The 18953-nt window shown below is 43.7% G+C and overlaps 1 protein-coding gene and 1 long non-coding RNA gene across 2 annotated transcripts in view; one reads left to right on the top strand and one right to left on the bottom strand.

Annotated features, from left to right (window-relative positions):
• Positions 1-18953, bottom strand: part of LOC146617540 (polypeptide N-acetylgalactosaminyltransferase 14-like) — a 243147-nt gene that overhangs the window by 146491 nt on the left and 77703 nt on the right. The gene's annotated exons all lie outside the window — the stretch shown is intronic.
• On the top strand, positions 3919-4696 carry LOC146617541 (uncharacterized). Its single transcript, XR_014906884.1, has 3 exons — positions 3919-4234; positions 4328-4505; positions 4592-4696. It is a non-coding gene; the product is annotated as an uncharacterized LOC146617541 (long non-coding RNA).

Here is an 18953-nt window from a genome sequence, read left to right as displayed (position 1 = left end):
TTGTAGCGGGTTTTTGCTTCAGGTCGACCTTGTTTTCGGTCGTTCTCCACGCACATTTGTTGCGGATTCTAATAAGATATCTTATTTGGTGGGTAAACTGCGTAATCGTGCACTTAAGTGGGCGGAGGCGTATCTATCGAAGAATCCTTTGTTAACCTGTTCTTATGAGGTGTTTTTGGGGGAATTCCAGAAAACGTTTGCGCACCCCATTTCTGAGGGTAGTTCTGCGCAGAGGCTGCTGGATCTTCGCCAGGGCCGTCAGAGGGTTGCCGATTTTTTGATTGATTTTCGTACTGCCGCCGCCGAAACCGGTTGGCCTGACGACGCTCTGCGTGGGGTGTTTTTCCGGGCATTGAACGAGGGTATGAAAGACCAGCTTGCCTCCCGTGATGAGCCAAAATCTTTTGAGGAACTGGCGTCCCTCTCCCTTCGCATTGACAACAGGTTGTGTGACAGGGAGAGGGACAGGAACTACAAATCCCAGCGCCGTTTACCGCGCTCGTTTCCGGGTACGTCACCGTCTCCGCCTCCGACTGTGGACTCGCATGAGTTTGTCGCCTCGGCTTACGTCACTAATCCCGAGCCGGAGCCTATGCAGATTGGCCGGTCACGGTTGACACCGGAGGAGAGGGAGCGGCGGCGTCGGGCTCATGCCTGTTTTTACTGTGGCTCGCTGGAACACTTGATTGCTGCATGCCCGAAGGAGGGAAAAGGTGTCGCCCGCCGGTAGAATCGGGGATACGGGTGGGCGGTTCGAATTCTGGTCAGAAACCCCGTTTACAACTCCCTGTCACCTTGGAGATGCTACAGATTACTCATTCATGCACAGCCTTATTAGATTCTGGTTCTGAACAGAATTTAATCAGTCTCGATCTCGCTGAACGATTAGGCGTTCCGCTCGTGCGCCTTGAGCCGCCCATTCCAGTTAGAGCGATTAATAACCAGGTTTTCACTAAAATTTCTTTTCACACTGGTCCAGTGTCACTGTGCACTTCGGGGAATCATAGGGAGAAACTCACCTTTTTTGTCCTCGATTCACCTGATACTCCGCTCACTTTGGGTTATCCCTGGCTGTGCTTACACAATCCGCACTTGGATTGGGAGGGGCAAAGGGTTGTCAGCTGGAGCCCTTTTTGCCACTCCAATTGTCTGACTTCCGCCCGTTTTCCCGGCCCGGGGGAGGCTACGGGGACTGACGAATATGTCCCCGATCTCTCAGGGGTGCCGCCTGAGTATCATGATTTGCGGGAAGTATTCAGTAAGATCAAAGCGCAGTCCCTACCGCCCCATCGCCCTTATGACTGTGCGATTGATTTGCTCCCCGGAGCGTCCCTGCCCAAGAGCCGGTTATATAGTATCTCTAGGCCTGAACGTGCTGCGATGGAGGAGTATATTAGGGATTCACTCGCGGCTGGGTTAATCCGTCCGTCTTCATCCCCCGTGGCGGCTGGGTTTTTTTTTGTAGACAAGAAGGATGGGTCTCTTCGGCCGTGTATTGATTTCAGGGGCTTGAATGACGTCACTATTAAAAATAAGTATCCCTTGCCACTCATTAGCTCCGCTGTTGAATCGCTACAGGGTGCCACGGTGTTCACTAAGTTAGATCTTCGCAATGCTTATCATTTGGTGCGAATCCGTCAGGGAGACGAGTGGAAGACCGCGTTTAACACCCCCCTGGGTCATTTCGAGTATCTCGTTATGCCTTTCGGTTTAACGAACGCTCCAGCGGTGTTTCAGGCCCTAATAAATGATGTCCTACGGGATTTCCTCGACCGTTTTGTGTTCGTCTATTTAGATGACATTCTTATTTTTTCTAAAACTTTGGCTGAGCATCATTCACATGTCCGAGCTGTCCTTCAACGCCTCTTGGAAAACAGACTGTATGCCAAGGTTGAGAAATGTGAGTTTCATTTGACATCGGTCCCTTTCCTGGGATACATTTTGGCAGGGGGGCAGGTGAAGACGGATCCGGCTAAGGTGAAGGCGGTCACAGACTGGCCTGTGCCTTCTACTCGCAAGCAACTCCAGGGGTTTTTGGGATTTGCAAATTTCTATCGTCGGTTCATAAGGAACTACAGTCTGGTGGCGGCTCCGCTTACACGCCTTACCTCTACGAAGCTTCCGTTCGGCTGGTCCGCCGAAGCAGACAGCGCGTTCACGAAGCTGAAACATCTGTTTTCTACTGCGCCCATCCTCGCTCAACCCGATCCGTCTAAGGCTTTTATTATGGAGGTGGATGCTTCTGATGTGGGGGTGGGGGCTGTGCTTTCACAACGTGCCGGCCCCTCCTCTAAGCTACGGCCGTGCGCCTTTTTCTCTCGGCGGCTTTCACCAGCGGAACGGAACTATGATGTGGGGGACCGGGAACTGCTTGCCGTTAAGTTGGCGTTGGAGGAGTGGCGTCATCATCTGGAAGGCGCGGCGCTACCGTTCCTGGTGTGGACGGATCATAAGAACTTGACGTACCTACGCGGTGCGAAGAGGTTGAATGCACGTCAAGCTCGTTGGTCGCTGTTTTTCGCACGTTTTAACTTTTCCATTTCCTATCGCCCGGGTTCCAGAAACACCAAACCGAATGCCCTCTCTCGGCAGTTTGACTCTGACACGGGTCCGGCGGAGTTTTCCACCATTCTTCCGGCCGGCTGTACGGTGGGAGCTATTACCTGGGAGGTGGAGGACGCCATCAACCGGGGCCTCCGGACGGAACCGGATCCGGGCACGGGACCGACTAACCGGCGTTTTGTTCCCGCGGCTGCTCGCTCCAAGGTACTGGAATGGGTGCACGCTTCGAGGTTTGCGTGTCACCCGGGCAGGGGCAGGACGACTTCTATGGTTAAGAGACATTTTTGGTGGGCCACTCTGGACAAAGATGTTCGGGAATATGTGGCTGCGTGCCCTGTGTGTGCCAGGTGTAAGTCGCGTACTCACCGTCCTGCTGGGCTGTTGCAGCCGTTATCTACGCCTCATCGCCCTTGGTCCCACATCGCCCTGGATTTTGTTACGGGACTCCCGGTTTCGGCTGGGAAGACCACTATTCTCTCGGTCGTGGATCGGTTTTCTAAGGCTGCTCATTTCGTCGCTTTGGAGAAGTTTCCCACTGCGGCTGAGACGTCTACGTTGTTGTTGGACCATGTTTTTCGGCTTCATGGCATTCCTGTGGAAATAGTTTCGGACAGGGGTCCGCAGTTCTCGTCCCAAGTTTGGGGTTCTTTTTGCGCTGCTTTGGGGGCCAGGCCTTGTCTGAGCTCTGGTTACCATCCTCAGACGAACGGCCAGACGGAACGTTTAAATCAGGAGCTTGAGGCCGCGCTCCGCTGTGTGACCTGTCATAACCCTGCGACTTGGGCCTCGTATCTGCCGTGGGTGGAATATGCCCACAACTCCTTGGTTTCGTCTGCTACTGGGTTGTCACCGTTCGAGGCCTCTTTGGGTTATCAGCCGCCCCTGTTTCCGGAGGAGGAGGCTGATCTTGCTGTCCCCTCGGTCCAGCATCATCTACAGCGCTGCCGTCGGGTCTGGTCTCGTACGCGGGAGGCGCTGTTGCGAGCTGTGGCTCGCAAACGTAGCTGTGCCGACCGTCGCCGGTCTCCTGCGCCTGTTTACTCACCGGGACAGAAGGTGTGGCTCGCCGCGAAAGACATCCCTCTCAGGGCATCCTCCCGCAAGTTGTCTCCTCGTTACATCGGCCCCTATTCTGTGGACAGGGTCCTCAGCCCTACGGCTGTCAAGCTCCGTTTGCCTGCTGCCTTGCGGGTTCACCCGGTCTTTCACGTTTCTCAGGTGAAGCCGGTGGTGTCTAGTCGTCTGTGCCCGCCTCCGGTGCCCCCGCCTCCCGCCCGGCTCATTGACGGGCACCCTGCGTTTTCTGTCCGGCGCATTCTGGATGTGCGGCGGCGGGGTAGGGGGCTGCAGTTTTTGGTGGACTGGGAGGGTTATGGGCCGGAGGAGCGTTCTTGGGTTCCTCGTTCTTTGATGCTTGACTCTGTGATGGTTTCTGATTTTCTTAGGTCACGTCGTGGGGCGGGTGCTGGTCGGCCGCCGGGTGGCGTCCCTTGAGGGGGGGTACTGTCATGGTCCGGGTGTGTGCCAGTGTGTCTCCCTCCGAGCCGGCGTCTCCACCCCTGGGAGGGGCCTCAGTGTTTTTGCTGATCGCTTACATCTGTGGGTAATTAGCCGGGGACTCATAAGGCCAGCGTTCTCAATCTCTCTTCGCCAGATTCTCTGCTAAACATCAGTCAGTGCAGGCCACCACCATAAATTCCCTACGTGTTTTTTTGAATCACCTTGCCTCACTGTATGTTTGTTTTTTGTGCGCCTCCCTTTTCAGCTACACCTAACTGTCAACCCCTGGCGAAGAGCTTCTACTTGGATGCTGGACCTTCTGGCAGTCCCTCAGGCTATTACCAAAATTACCTACCTGCCTCTCTGCCTCCACGCCAGGAGTTTTTGGATTTACACACCCGGACTACTCACCCCTCTATGTCATCTCCGACCTCCGTTGGCAAGTACGCAGTACGAAGGAGGATTCTGAGCCAAACAACATATTCATATGCCTCCTTATCTATGTTTGAACATCTGCATTCTGTTACAGTGACCCCGACCTTTTCCTGGACCCTTTGTGACTTGCTTTCCAGTCCAATCCCCGGAATAGCTGTCCTCTCTGACCCGGACCAGATCGTTATTTAGTTTAACGTCTACGCTCACCTTTTGTTTATGAATATTTTGTGTAAACATTAAACATTATTCTTAAAATATACTTACGAGCTGTTCGGCGTCTTGCGTTTGAGTCCTGTCACTCGTCTGAAACGGTCTCGGCCGTAACACCTTCAAGGTTCAGGAAAATTTCAATAAGCACATGGCCATCTGCTGCCATTTTATAGAAGCTATTAGACCAACACACACACATGCACGCACACAAACACTATATACTCGGTTTGTTAGTCAGTCAGCACTCTCTGCCTACTCCCTAATTAGACTCTGTCACAACTCTGAAGAAATTACACAGATGAGCGCGTGCGTGTACGCGCGCGCGCACACACACACGCACACACACACACACACACACATTTCTATCATGTAGGACTACACTGGCTCATTACTTGAAGAATTACTGCACTGTTAACCTAAACTTAACCTAATCTTAAACCAAGTCTTAATACTAAGCTTGACTTGTTTTTTGTCACCAAAACAGAAGCAGTTCTATACAGTGTGACTGTGTAAACAGTGTCATATCCACACAGTGTGCTTAATTCTCACACACACACACACACACTCTCTCTCTCTCTCTCTCTCTCTCTCTCTCTCTCTCTCTCATCAATCTCATGCTCACATGACTCCACCTCAGCATCATCCAAAGATCGCCTAATCGAATCTGATGGGGAGGGAAAGTGAGTGACAGAGTGTGAGAGAGTGTTAATGTGTGTGTGTGTGTGTGACAGAGAGACAGTGAGTGAGAGTCTGGGAAGCTCTCCAAAATAGGACGTACCCCCTCCAATCACCAGCTGTTTACCTCAGATAGCTCCCACTAAATTTGGAGGACCACACACACACACACACACACACACACACACACACACACACACACACACACACACACACACACCCACACACACACACACACACACACACACACACCAAGTGTGTGACAGTTGCAACACAAAAAGAGAACACTTGCTGTAATATACTACATGCCTCATCACTTCTCTAAACACAGATACACAGCAAATCACGCACTGAACTGTTGATAAGATATATATAAATCTTATAAAGTTTGTATCTGTCTTGTGTGAAACTTATATGAAAAGCATATAAGAGTGAAAACAGATATAAGATCCCTTGTATGTTTTGGATACTTACTAAAACAATGTATGAAAGTAATGAGAAAGTGGCCACTTTCATGAGTAATCACATATAAGTTTTTACTATTTCTTTTCCGTATGGGCTTCAAGAAAAGCAAATGATTAACAAACACAGACACAGGAAACCCACCAACAGGCCACCAGAATCCAGACACGCACACACACACGCACAGAATGTCTAGTTCCCAAAAACTGTATTAATCCATCACACGTTCCCAAATTGTGTCAAAATCCAATAAAATCTTAAGGAAACATTTCCAGGTTGATATCAAAATTGAAACTCAAAAGTTCAAAACATTACAAGATGTAAGTATGCATTTTTTAACTATGCTGCTCAGCTGTAGAAGCAGAATGTTAAAATTTAAAAAGTATATTTTTTATGCCGCATTATGCAGCAGTTCTCAACCTGGGGCGGCAAATGATTTATTGAACCAAAAAATACATAATTTCGAATATGCAAATGTCTCACCATGTTGTTAATCTTTGTGATAAATGCTCTTTTCCTGTGAAATAATAAATGTGTGCAGCCTCTAGCCTCCCTGCTTTTATTATTTGGATAAAAACAGCTTTAGTATTGTGTGTTGTCCAAGTTTTGGGCAGCCACTCAATTGCATAACCAGCCTGTTAGTCATTAAATTACTCATTAAACCATCCAGACTGCTTTCCAAGTTCAGCAACAAAACATGGAAAGAAACTCGACACCGTACACTTCTACTTTGTTTCTGTCATGAATCTCAAAATAAAACAGCACCATTGCTTTAAATTAATCAGAGCAATTTCCAAATGTTTCATGATTAAATTGCAGTAGAAAAATAAGAATAAAACAGAGCTTGGATGGTTGAAAGAGTAAGCCAAACAGAAAGTGGTATAACATACCTACAATCAGGTGTACTATAGAACAATCAGTCAGAACCTGAAATTATTTACAGCTGAAATGAATCATATTAACCATTAATAAAGGGCTGGGAAACCTTGTTCTTATCACTGACCCAATCATTACTGCAGACCTTGCAACAACAGCTTCCCCCATCATACCCATATACCAGGTTTCTTGGTCAGAAAATGCTGAAGATGCACCTAAGAAAGCCATGTCAACAAGCTCACTGGGTATTGCAACACATATCAACCAGTGGATGTTAACTCTGTGTGTTAAGTTGCTTCAGAAGTCTACATAACAGAACCACTCTGGTATGGTTATCTATCAGTAAGTTTTAGCTTTTAGGCGTATCTTGATTTTAGACCAAAACAGTAGCATGGCTTCAGTGTTGTTGCTCAGCATATTAACTCTAACACCATCATACTTACAGCAAGGAACAGACTACACCACAAGCCATACAGAACAAATTACAAAATATCCTCTATGTTACATTATGTAATCACTCACTATTTAATTGGCTAACAAACATATCAGAACACTTGTAGAGCCTGTACTAATTAACGACTGCAATCCTTCACTACGAGATGCATGACGTGTGAAGGATATTGGACAAGTGGAGGAAGACCCAAATTTGTGGGGCAGGACAATGAGTTTCATAAAAGAAAATATCCTAAGATCAGGAGATTTAAAGAAATCTTTTTTTAACTTGTTTTATTAAAGAAAAAGAGCAACTACTCTGTGAGTAAGGCAGCCATTAAATCGGTCAGTCCGCCACTCGCTGAAACAGTTCATTAGTCAGTCAGTCTGCAGATTCACTAGAAATGGATGTTTTGTTGTTAAGGGGGATGCTCATTAGATATAAAACACACACAGACACACACAAGTACACACACTCACAAAAGGAAGCTGCAGTCTCTGCGGACCTATTAGTGCATCTCCGTGTCATCTATCTGAGTTTAAGCTCTCTATTGTTTGTGACACATCACACACACACACACACACACACACACACACACACACACACACACACACACACACACAGAGATACAACTATGCAACCACCCCCTCAACACATGCACACACGCAGTAAACACTGCAGCACCTGTCAGTGACTCCGGGGAGCTATATTGGTGTTTAGGAGCAGCCGTTATAGAAGTATACGGGCCAATTAAAACACACTCTTTTCTTGACAGGCTCAACAATCTGAAATCAGGCTGCGTCTGCGAATAAAACAAAAAAGAGAAAGACTGACACTGCTTGCGTAGAGAGGTGTGTGTGCGTGAGCGAGAGAGTGTGAGCGAGAGAGAGAAAGAAAGAGGTAAACCAAGAAAGACAGCAGTAGGTAGCTGAGAGCCACACCAGGTGGTGGATGTGCCTGTTTGCTTAAATCACAACATGCTGATGCGTGTGTGCATGTCCATGAGTGTGTTTGTGTGGGCATGTGTGCACGGCAGATGGTGCGTGACGACTGTATTGCTCCCAGCAGCACAGCTGTCCAAGGCAATACACCCTGGACACACACCTCTTCATCGAGTTAAATAACATCAACATACAGATGCGCGCACACACACACACACACACACACACACCAAACACTCTTCAGCCTTTCAATAATTACATTTTTAGAGGTTTCATTCAAAAATATGGATTGTTTAATACACAATTTGAATTTGCATAAGTCGTGAGTCAAAATCAAAATGTGTATTAAAGTATCCATATTTTTGAGGGCCATCTGGACCCTTTTGTTCTGTGTGAGGATTGTGTGTTAGTCCTGAGCCTGTCGATTCTCTCTGGGTACTCCGGCTGGGGAGAACAATTATCCATCATAAAATTATACTTAGTGTTGCACAGCATCACATTTTACTTATGAAATTTGTACTGTTGGGGCGGGGGGGGGGGGACTGAAAATCATTATCATTTCTGATTAAATTTAGATTTCCTGCGGGTATCCTAGTCCTTGCAGTTTGTTCCTTTTGTATATGATCTGAGTTCCAGACTGGGTTGAGCTGGTCCCATCTCCACCCAAGGGTGTAGACTTCAGTTTCCTGCATTTCAGCCACTGCACCTGCTTCCCATCAGTCTCATCTGAAGCAATATATATAGACCGGCTCAAGTCTCCTTTCCCTCACCAGATTGTCAAACTCCTCAGTGTGGTAACCAGGCTCCTAGATGGCTTCCATGCATGCTAGTATTCCCAGTGCTTAAGCTTGTGTTCTCCTGTCTCACAGAGTTATATGTGTGTCTGAAGGGCAACCTTGCAGCCACACTTGTACCCAGAAAAACTGTGGATCCCTTACCTCTTGTCCTCATCTACTGTCCACCCTCCAACGTCTCAGTGACTTCAAGAACAAATCACTTGCCTTCCACGGTACAGCCATCTCCATCTCTTCAAGTAAATCAGACTCTTCCAATCCAAACTATAGTAACGCGCTCAGACTGACCCACCTTTACTCGATCCATGAACTCTCCTGGATGGCACAGTTTCCCATATCATAAATGTGTTGCATTCAATCCTTTTTCAGAGCCACATTTGCCAATAAACTCTATTTTGAATATCACCCAGTCTATCTTGGATCCTGCCTTAAGAGTGTACTATAAAACTAACATCACCACTGGTATTGAAAGTGGGCACCCGTTTGCTTTGCTTTCATTCTGCACTGTGCCGCCCAACTGAAAACAAAAATGCCCCTTGTTAGACGTGTGATGGCTTGGTAAATTGTCCTGGGTCCACCCTGCCTTTCACCCAAAGAAAGCTGGAATAGTCTTCAGCCTCTGCACGATCCTGAACTGAATGGAATTTGAACTCCTACCAATTGGCAGTTGCTAAGGGAATTCAGATTTATATTCCCACTGTAGCATGTCCGCTAAATAGGTTTGCAAGTAATCCCTGTATCACTGAGCCTTCTGTGTATCCAGATCCCCAGGGTCGCATCTGAACAAAAATAAGTTGAATAATTAAGAATATGACTCACGGCTGAGCAGCAGGTCTTCCTTTTCAGGTTTGATACAGCCTTACAACCTTCTGCTAACATGCATGCTCTCGTACATATAGCTCAACATTAGTGGCAGAAAAATGGCACCAACAGAGAAGTACCAAAAACTGTAGTTCTTCTAGTGGCCACTTGGAGTCAATCAGTAGACTCGCCTGTGTAACTGCAAACTGGTACAACAGGCAGTTTTGGGCTCTGTGGCTAGTTTTCCACTTCATAGGAACTTTACAATAACACCATACAATACCAACTTTTAAATCTTTTTTATAATAACTCAGCCACTTTGTTAGGGCTTAAAGTTAGTATCATCTTTTACATACAGTCTTTGGTGTTTATGGGAGGCATCATTGTTCCACTTAAATATCTTTTTTTTTTTTTTAGATCAGCCCAAATCTTCTCTCACCTGTGTTCTCATTTAGTTTGGAAATAAACATCAAGATGTTAACAAGTGACAGCAACCTCATGCCTCGTCGCACCCACAGAGGACATTATACGCTTGATAATTGCGTGCAGGAGTTTTGTGGCTACACAGACACAGACACACACTAATGTAAATCAGATGTGTGGTTGACAGCTACACAGATACAGCAGCCAACAGTGACTGAATTAATCTGATGAAGTGAGAGGCATACGGCGGTAACACTATTAAGTGGGATTATTTACTTGCAACATGAATCCCTCTGATTTGGTGAACCGGCGGGAGGAAATATACACTGAACAACTCACATTAAACATTTTGCACTGACAGAAGAAAAATAAATACATCAGATGATATTAAAACATTCTAACAACCCTTCTGTGACACAGAGGAGGAGGAAGGAAGACGGAGCCAGCTGGAATAACTACACTAATAATAATAATAATAATAATAATAATAATAATAATAATAATATTATGAGGCACTGCCCACCTGCTCTAGCTTGAGCAAAGCTGCTGAAAAAATGTGATTTATTTTGTCCTTAGTTGTTACATTGCAGCAATAATAATAATAATAATAATAATGGATACTTTATTGATCCCCATGGGGAAATTACTAGTTTTTCTCTGCATTTGACCCATTCACTCAGTGAAGCAGTGGGCAGCCCACTAAGCAGGCGCCGGGGAGCAGTGTGTAGGGACGGTACCTTGCTCAGGGGTACCTCAGGGTAGCCGTTAAGTGGATTCGAACCGCCGACCTTCCGATCATGGGCCGACCACTTTACCTACTGAGCTATCCCTGCCCCAATGATGTGATGAGTAGATTTACACTTTGAGCCCTACAGTTAAACCTGCACTTAAACAACTGCTGAATCAACCTATAATTCAAAATGCAAATGATGATTTGCCCCTTCTGCTTATTTATAACATTTCCTGCATGCGTCAGACTAAATAAGTCAGTTCAGCGAAAGACGCAAACGTGAGAAGATTTTAAGTTTTGCAACTGCATGCACAAAGCATGAATGCATGAATTTGTGATGAATTTCCCAAAACATTTTCCATCTTTATATAAGAAGAGTAACACAATAAGAAGAAAAAATTAAATCAACACTGCGACATTGATCGCTACATAATACCACAAGTATCTGACACAATCTGAGATATAATATTCAAGCTGTATTAAATATGTATCAGCCTAATATTTCTGTCCAGTGCCCATATAGCCTGGTGCATTCCCCTCAGATATAGAAAACCAGCAGTGTGCAGTGCAGCAGAGATATCCTTCCTTATATTCACACTAACATGGTGAGTCTTCTGCTCGGGGTAAAACAAGACAAGACGTTTATTTCAACATGCAGCAAAGAGACTAAAACTGATGCAATTAACAGGAGCAGAAAAGAACAAGAGGAAACAGCAAATGTTGCTGAACTGGGGTGAAATATTGTTATATTGTACCTCCTGTCGTGAAAATTTAATTTCCATTTAGACATGCATAGAGTCAAAGCTAATCTAATTTAATCTGCCCTCTCTTCTATTTCCCCCTAATGTCTCTTCTCCTTGCTATGGCTGCCTCTTTTCCATCCTTTCATCTTCTCTCAACTCTTCACCCCTCTCCCCTCACCCACTTCTTCACCTTCTACTTCGTTTACCCTCCTCTCTTCTTCTTCTTTACCATCCCTTCCTCTACTATTTTTACCCCAACTGAGGTTTATTAATGAGGTGCAAGTTTTTATATTGTGAGAGAGAGGGGAGGGGGCGGGCGGTGGGGGCAGAGAAACAGATAAAAACAAAGCAAGTGAGAAAGATAAGAGAGAGATGGAGAATGAGACAAGGAGGCTGAGAGAGGTAGGAAATGAGTGAGGCAGATAGAGAGAGGGGGGACGAGGTGGCCGTTGGGTTTTTATAATTGGCTGTCTATGACTCAGAAAGGGTGTCAGTATCCCTCTGACACACACACGAACACACACACACACATACATTCAAAGAGATCACATTTCCACTCTTGCCTCCCCTAACATGACATGAAGCCAGCTTCTGAAGCCTCGGGGCTCTGAACATTTAAATTATCTCCTATCTCCTCGGCTCACTGTGGGCTAAAGATCACAGATTCAGCTTCACAGCAGCAGCACCGACTTTCATTTCCTCCTGATTCGCCTAATTAGCATTGCTAACGACTTCTCCATACAATGTCCCTGTTTTAACCTGTGTATTAACCCATACAAGGATATTGTAAGTAGCTTTTACTCTTACTGATGGAGTAGTGCCATCCCTGTTGGCAGCAAGAACATTATCTTCCATTTTTACATGCGAGTGTTTATCTGTGCGGGAACCATCTGGACTAAAATGCACAGTGCAGTGCCGTTGTGTTATATCAGTACAATGCAGGTATCAAATAAACTTATTAAGTATGTCAGATGAATGAGATTTTCACATAATCATAAATAATGCAAATTTCAGGTAATTACCTGATCACCAAGTAAAATATTAAAGGCTGCAAATTAATATAATTTTAAAACCCAGTTATGACATTTATGGCCTTTTTTAGTTTAACTACATTAACCGCAGAGCTGACACTGGCATATTTAAAAATGAAAAAAGTCATGTGCATCTCTCCATTGTATACCTACATTGTATGACTGTAGAAAATAATAGAAAGGGGTCCTACTTTTAACCGGATTTATGGCCTCTGAATTATTCAGTTCATATTCTTGTTGCTCACTTTAAACGAGGTTAGTGCATTGTGTATTTTGTATTTTGCAAATTTTAGAGTGAACTTGATAAAGCAGGGTATGCTTTTGGGTTGTGGTTACTTTGTTACTGACAAGTTGGGTTTCTCAGTATGACTTATCCCTTGTTCATTATGTCTGGTTAAAAACATTCTCGAAAGCAGTAGTCTTTAAAACAACTATTATGCCCTGTTTGTTGCTTTTATCTTTTAAATACAGGTACATCAGGTACATAAGTGACCTCTATAATGATTCAAATGACTAATGACTAAATGACTTTAATGTGATGGTTTTTGTGTTATCTACAGTCAAAAAGTACACCCTATATCAGTTTTACAGGGGGTGGATAACTTGAGTTTGTTGTGCAGGTTTTGCCACCCATAAACCATGAATCATGAACTGTATAGCATTATAGTATTCTAGAGTCAAATGTGGTGTTGTCCGTTTGACAGCTGAAGCTTGACTGAAACTGGGTCATGCAACAGGACAAAGCAAGGGCGCCATCAAATCAAGGTTGCAATGGCCCAACTAAAGTCCAAACATCAACCTGACAATGAGCTGTGCATAAATGAATGTGCACAAACCTCAATGAAGAGAAAGAATGTAAAAAGAGTTTGAATAATTAAATAAATTCTTTATTTTGTCAGAATCCATCCTTCAGGTTGCTTAAAAACATAACTTTGTGAAACTGCTTGAACTTTCATGATTAAATTAAGATGATATAAACAATCTTCGCTTTAGAAATTGCACTTTTGTTTTCAGTATCAGTGAAATCGGTCATGAGTGGCTTTAGAAGTACAACTGAAAATAATAACAGTAACCTAGCTCCCACTAACACTGAGAGAAATGAGCCCCTGACCTTGAGCTAGAACTATTTTGTTAAACTACACATTTTAAGATCAAGAATTCACTTCCATGATTAAAAAAAACAACATGTTTTAAGCTTGTGAGCAAAAGAATAGTGCAAGTGTCTCTCTGGTGAGGACAGTACGACAATTTAAAATAAAGAAATCCAAACATAAGTTCAATATGTACTTTCATTAATTTTAAAGACAGTACTTCATGTTTCAGAGAGGCAGACAAACATCAGGACACTGCATACTGTTCTTATTCTAGTAAGCAACAGTCTCCCTCTGATCTATCATTAAAAAAATCCATCCTAGGTGGTTTCTTCATAAGACTGTTGTGTCAGTCAGAGTTAATGATGTACAAAAAAACCTGTGTACACCTGCTGCACTCAAGGGGCAGAGAGACTGAGACATATTTGTAAAAAGTGAGCAGCAGAAAAGTTTGCAGCTCTTTAATGAAACACCCTACATGCATCAGACTCGCTCTGCTAGGTAGCTGCTCCTTAATATTCCCAAAGCGTTCACAGATGTAAGTAAAACTGGCTTTTCTCATAAAGGACCACGGGCAAAAGGAAGGAAGAACCTACAAGGCCTAATTAAATGAGACATGCTACCTTCTGTTCAGGACTAAAGAACCGTGTTGAAGTCACTTTCACAGGAAGTTTGTGTCATTGTTTCCGATTCCAGCAGACAAAACTTTCTTCTCTCCTTATGTTCATGTGGGATTGTTATTGATGATACCAAAGTCTTGTAATAAAACTTTTAGATCCTTTGAGATATCAAGCAAGAAGTAAGACCTGATGCTCTGTGGCCAGGCAGAAATGCAGATATGCAGTATAGACATTTGGTCAGACAGTCCCTGTGGGCAGAGCGCATACTGTGGTCAATCTATTATAAAACTGACCTTCCCAATTAGTCTGCTCCTTCTGGATTATCAGAAACCGCAGATCTCACATTTGCCAAAGTGCAGCGCTGGATGGTTTCTTGTGAATGAACAGTGCATTTAAAAAAAAACAAAATAACAGTGAAGAGGCCATGACGCAGTCATTACAACTGTGTGTTCTTATTGCCTGTTTACCCCGTGTCTCAAAACAAAACGGGTTTTATCCAAATTTATGATCCAAATGACAACGATTAGCTTCACTTGCGAATGAAAAGTAATGACTCACCATGCTGTGAAGTTAGATGAGCCTTCCCAGCTCTTGTTAATAATTTACACTGCAGCCTCAATCATTTTTGACCCATGGGGGGAAGTAAAAAGAACTACACAGATGCTCTGCTACACATTCGCACAAGGCTCACTGTAAACTATGATACAATGACTGCTGTGTTTGGAGAAACATGGACCATAATTTGTGATGGAATTTTTTAATTTACAGATTAAGGCTACTGCATGGTGCTGTAAACACAGCAGTTCTTTGAAATGACTAAAGGAATAGAATAAATAGAAAGAACTATATGTGAAGAGGATTTTTATTGTGAAGAAAATAACATTTGCGTTCTTGCTCTGCTGGCTTTGCAGGAAATAATTCAATGATCTTACGTGAAGAGGCAGAACCACCAGCTCTAGCAGTTTGGCTGTAGTCTGCACAAAATCCAGGCAATCCTTGACACCATAAGTGCGTCTCAACCTTTGTCACGGAGCGCTCCTACTCCGCTCCGGCTCCGCATTCAATGAAACACCATTTGACAGAGTCACACATCTCATCACAACATCGGAGACGCTTTCATTTTGAGACTTTCAGTTTTTCACACTCTACTAACTCTTGGTAAAATCGCTTCTTTTTGGTGAACAGCTCACAAGCAGTTTGGTCACGTATTTGGTGAATTGATTTTTGGGCCATGTGACCTAATTCCTCCTGGAAACTAAAGACTGAGAAAAAGCTGTGAGTCAGAAAAACATCAAAGAAGAATGTGTTTACGGTTTATTTATCAGTGAGACCTCATGTTTTAGTCCCATTCTGCAGTTTAGGATTCAGGTGGGAGTATGTTTAGTGCCTGTATTTTATTGTATTGCATTTTATTATATTTTAATTTTTTTTAAAAATGTATATGGGGGAGGGCATGCTGAATGTCCAAAACACATCTTACAAAAAGAGTAAAGGTAGATGAAATATAGTGGATTTAAAACAACAACAACAACAAAAAACAGATTTGTGACTGGTCCACGGTGTGCCCCTCCTCTAGCCATGACCGTAAATTAGACAAAACTTGAATAAAATGGTAAATGGCCTGTATTTATATAGCGCTTTACTAGTCCCTAAGGACCCCAAAGCGCTTTACATATCCAGTCATCCACACATTCACACACTGGTGATGGCAAGCTACATTGTAGCCACAGCCACCCTGGGGCGCACTGACAGAGGCAAGGCTGCCGGACACTGGCGCCACCGGGCCCTCTGACCACCACCAGTAGGCAACGGGTGAAGTGTCTTGCCCAAGGACACAACGGCCGAGACTGTCCAAGCCGGGGCTCGAAGCGGCAACCTTCCCATTACAAGGCGAACTCCCAACTCTTGAGCCACGATCTTGAGCCACGATCAAAAAAATGTATGAATAGATGGATGGATGGTTTTTGAAAACTCTCTTCCTCCAGTTTTTGTCTCTGTGACTTATGGCACTATCACACTCTACAGTCAATGCCAAAAGTACTGACAGTAGCACCCCTGCCAATATAAACATTTTATTTATTTACCAATAAACACTTTTAAAACTTATAAAATCCTTGTCACTGTTCTTCACTATAGAAACAAAATAACATCATAAATAATATAAATAAAAACTCAAGTGGAAAAGTTCTTGAGGAACAAACTTTGTGCCACTGCCAAAAATTCTGGTTACGACTGTATTGTCTGTATAGAAATTCTGGACTTTTCTTATTTTAACTTCTTTCTGAGTGTGATGAATTATCAGTGGAAGAAGCAGCAGTTTTATACCATTGGATGTGCAACGTTTGGTCATGCTGTTAGTTTTAATAGTACAGTATATAAATGTTTGACACTAAGGATGCGGTAAAGACAAACTAAGTTTTCAAGCATTTATAAAGCGCATATTCATCTTGTGTCTTACTTACATTGTTAGCCATTCCCTTTATGTCCCATCCCATTATGTTAACGTGGTTACATTAGTAACAGATCGAGAGAAAAAAAGTGAAGACAAAACAACAACAACAACAACAAAAACGAAAAATCCTAACCATTATGCAACCATTCAAGAGCAAAATACACAAAAACATCAACTTCAGATAAACGGTCCCCAGAGGGAAGCTTGCAATTTGGTGAAACATAAAAACAAACTGCATCACAGTGCACTGCTTCTTAGAAATATAATGAACACAAAAAGAAACTAACCAAAAATATTTCCATTCCCAACATAATATATAACAGCACAGTTTTCCATGTAAACTGTACTGTAGTGTCTCTGTACCGTCTGTGCTCCCCTCTGCTCCCCTCCCACCCTCTCACTGCTCTCTTTCTGCCTATAGCAGAAGCAAAACTCGTAACAGTAATTGATTCCCACGCCAGAATAAATGACACACATCTATATTGTATTCATCCCCGCAGCATTCGACATGCCCCTTAGCACGAACACGACCCCCACCAACAGAAAAACATACACATAATAACACACACCGAGCTGGGAAATAGTATCTTCCTGTCCTGAGGACGAGATATTGATTGAACCGACCCGAGCACGGAGTTTCGATTTACACATTTAGAGTTTGACGGCAGCCGTGTCGGTCATTTGGCTGTCGTTAGCAGCAAAATGCTCATAACTTACAGCGTAAATGGCTCAACAGGAAATGTAAGCCTTCTGCTTAGTCTAACAGAGGAAAAGAAAAGGAAAGACAATGAAGACTTTTGTTTGAGTGCAGATTTAGCCATTTAAAATCACTTACAAAAAAAAAGAGACTTGCATGAACAGAAATTCTGCTCAATCCATTTTACTTTCACAGCAGTTTGGAAGCTGCAGAATTCAGTACGCTGGCAGGAGACAAGGGTCATTTGTACTTGTGTGGGCTGCTTGTTTTTCCCTGCTTTCAGCTGCAGGTAAGTGTATGTGGGAGCCTGCGTGTCCTCAGTTTTGTTTTGTGATGTCTTTTTAAAAAAGCTTAAAAAAATCTCTTGACACACCTTTTGTGCCTGAGAGTGAAGCAACACAAAAAAAAATTAAGCAATTAATTCTCCGGACGATCGCTTTAATGACATCCATCAAGACTGAATTCATTTTAAGGTGCTATTCTAATGGTTCTCAGTCACACACACACAGGCTCATAAGTTACACACAGAACAGAAGAAAGCAGTTAATAGTAAAGTAATGAAGAGTTACAGCATAAACTCTTTATTAGCCTCTCATCGTTCATAAATCACTTAGAAGCCAATTTCATATCAAAGCAGGAAAGAAGAGAGAGTCTTGATTGAAGAAAAGAATTAGCAAAGAAGAGGTGAGAAGAAGATGAAGGAAAGAAGGAGTCATGAATCACTGGAGAGAGTGCACAAGGGAGGAAGGATGAGGAGGACCTGGTTTGGAAAAGCAGTTGGTTAAGCAAGAAAGGGATGAGAAAGAAAAAAGGGAAGAGCAGAAAAAAAAGGAGGGTTAGGTGAAGAAAGTGTTAGAACAAGATGGCAAAGAAGGCAGATTAGACGACCGGATGAAAAGCAAGGAGTGAGTCAGGGATTACGAGAGTGCTGCTGTGACGGAGGAAAAAGGAGAAAGAGGAAAACTAGATGAGTTAGGAGGGAAAGGGATGTAGACTGTGGGGGTGTATGGGTGGGAGCGAGAGAAAGTGCACAGAGGTGAAGGCAGCTCCATTAAATGAGAACTGAAAGTGTCCTTGAGCAAGGCACTCAAAATGAAACACAGTGCCACTCAGGGAAGATTATTTTCTATTTTGTTCTATTTTAAAACTTCCCAGAGAGGCTACCAGCGGTGCTTGAAGTAAACAGAGAGAAAAATGCCACCTGTGAGTTACTCATAGGATATGTTAAATAAAACTACATAAACTGAGGGTGATGTTCTGACCGTTTTCAAAAGGCTCCTCCACTTTAAAATCCAATTAAGTTTTCTTCAATTTTATTTCAGGTTTCGGTTATCATACACATAATAACTGGGATAAAAAGGAGTCGTTTAAACGTGTGCATTAAGTGACACGAAGCTGAAATTAAGCGTTACACTGTCTCCTAACTAGTCTGAGTTAGATTGAGGCCTGTCATGCTACTTAAGCAAGTGAAAAAGTG

Source organism: Diplotaxodon limnothrissa, linkage group LG15, assembly GCF_057381915.1.
Source record: "Diplotaxodon limnothrissa isolate DT_005_m linkage group LG15, D_limnothrissa_male_GT1.1, whole genome shotgun sequence".
In the NCBI taxonomy this organism is placed as follows: domain Eukaryota; kingdom Metazoa; phylum Chordata; class Actinopteri; order Cichliformes; family Cichlidae; genus Diplotaxodon; species Diplotaxodon limnothrissa.
This window is presented reverse-complemented; position numbering and strand designations above follow the sequence as displayed.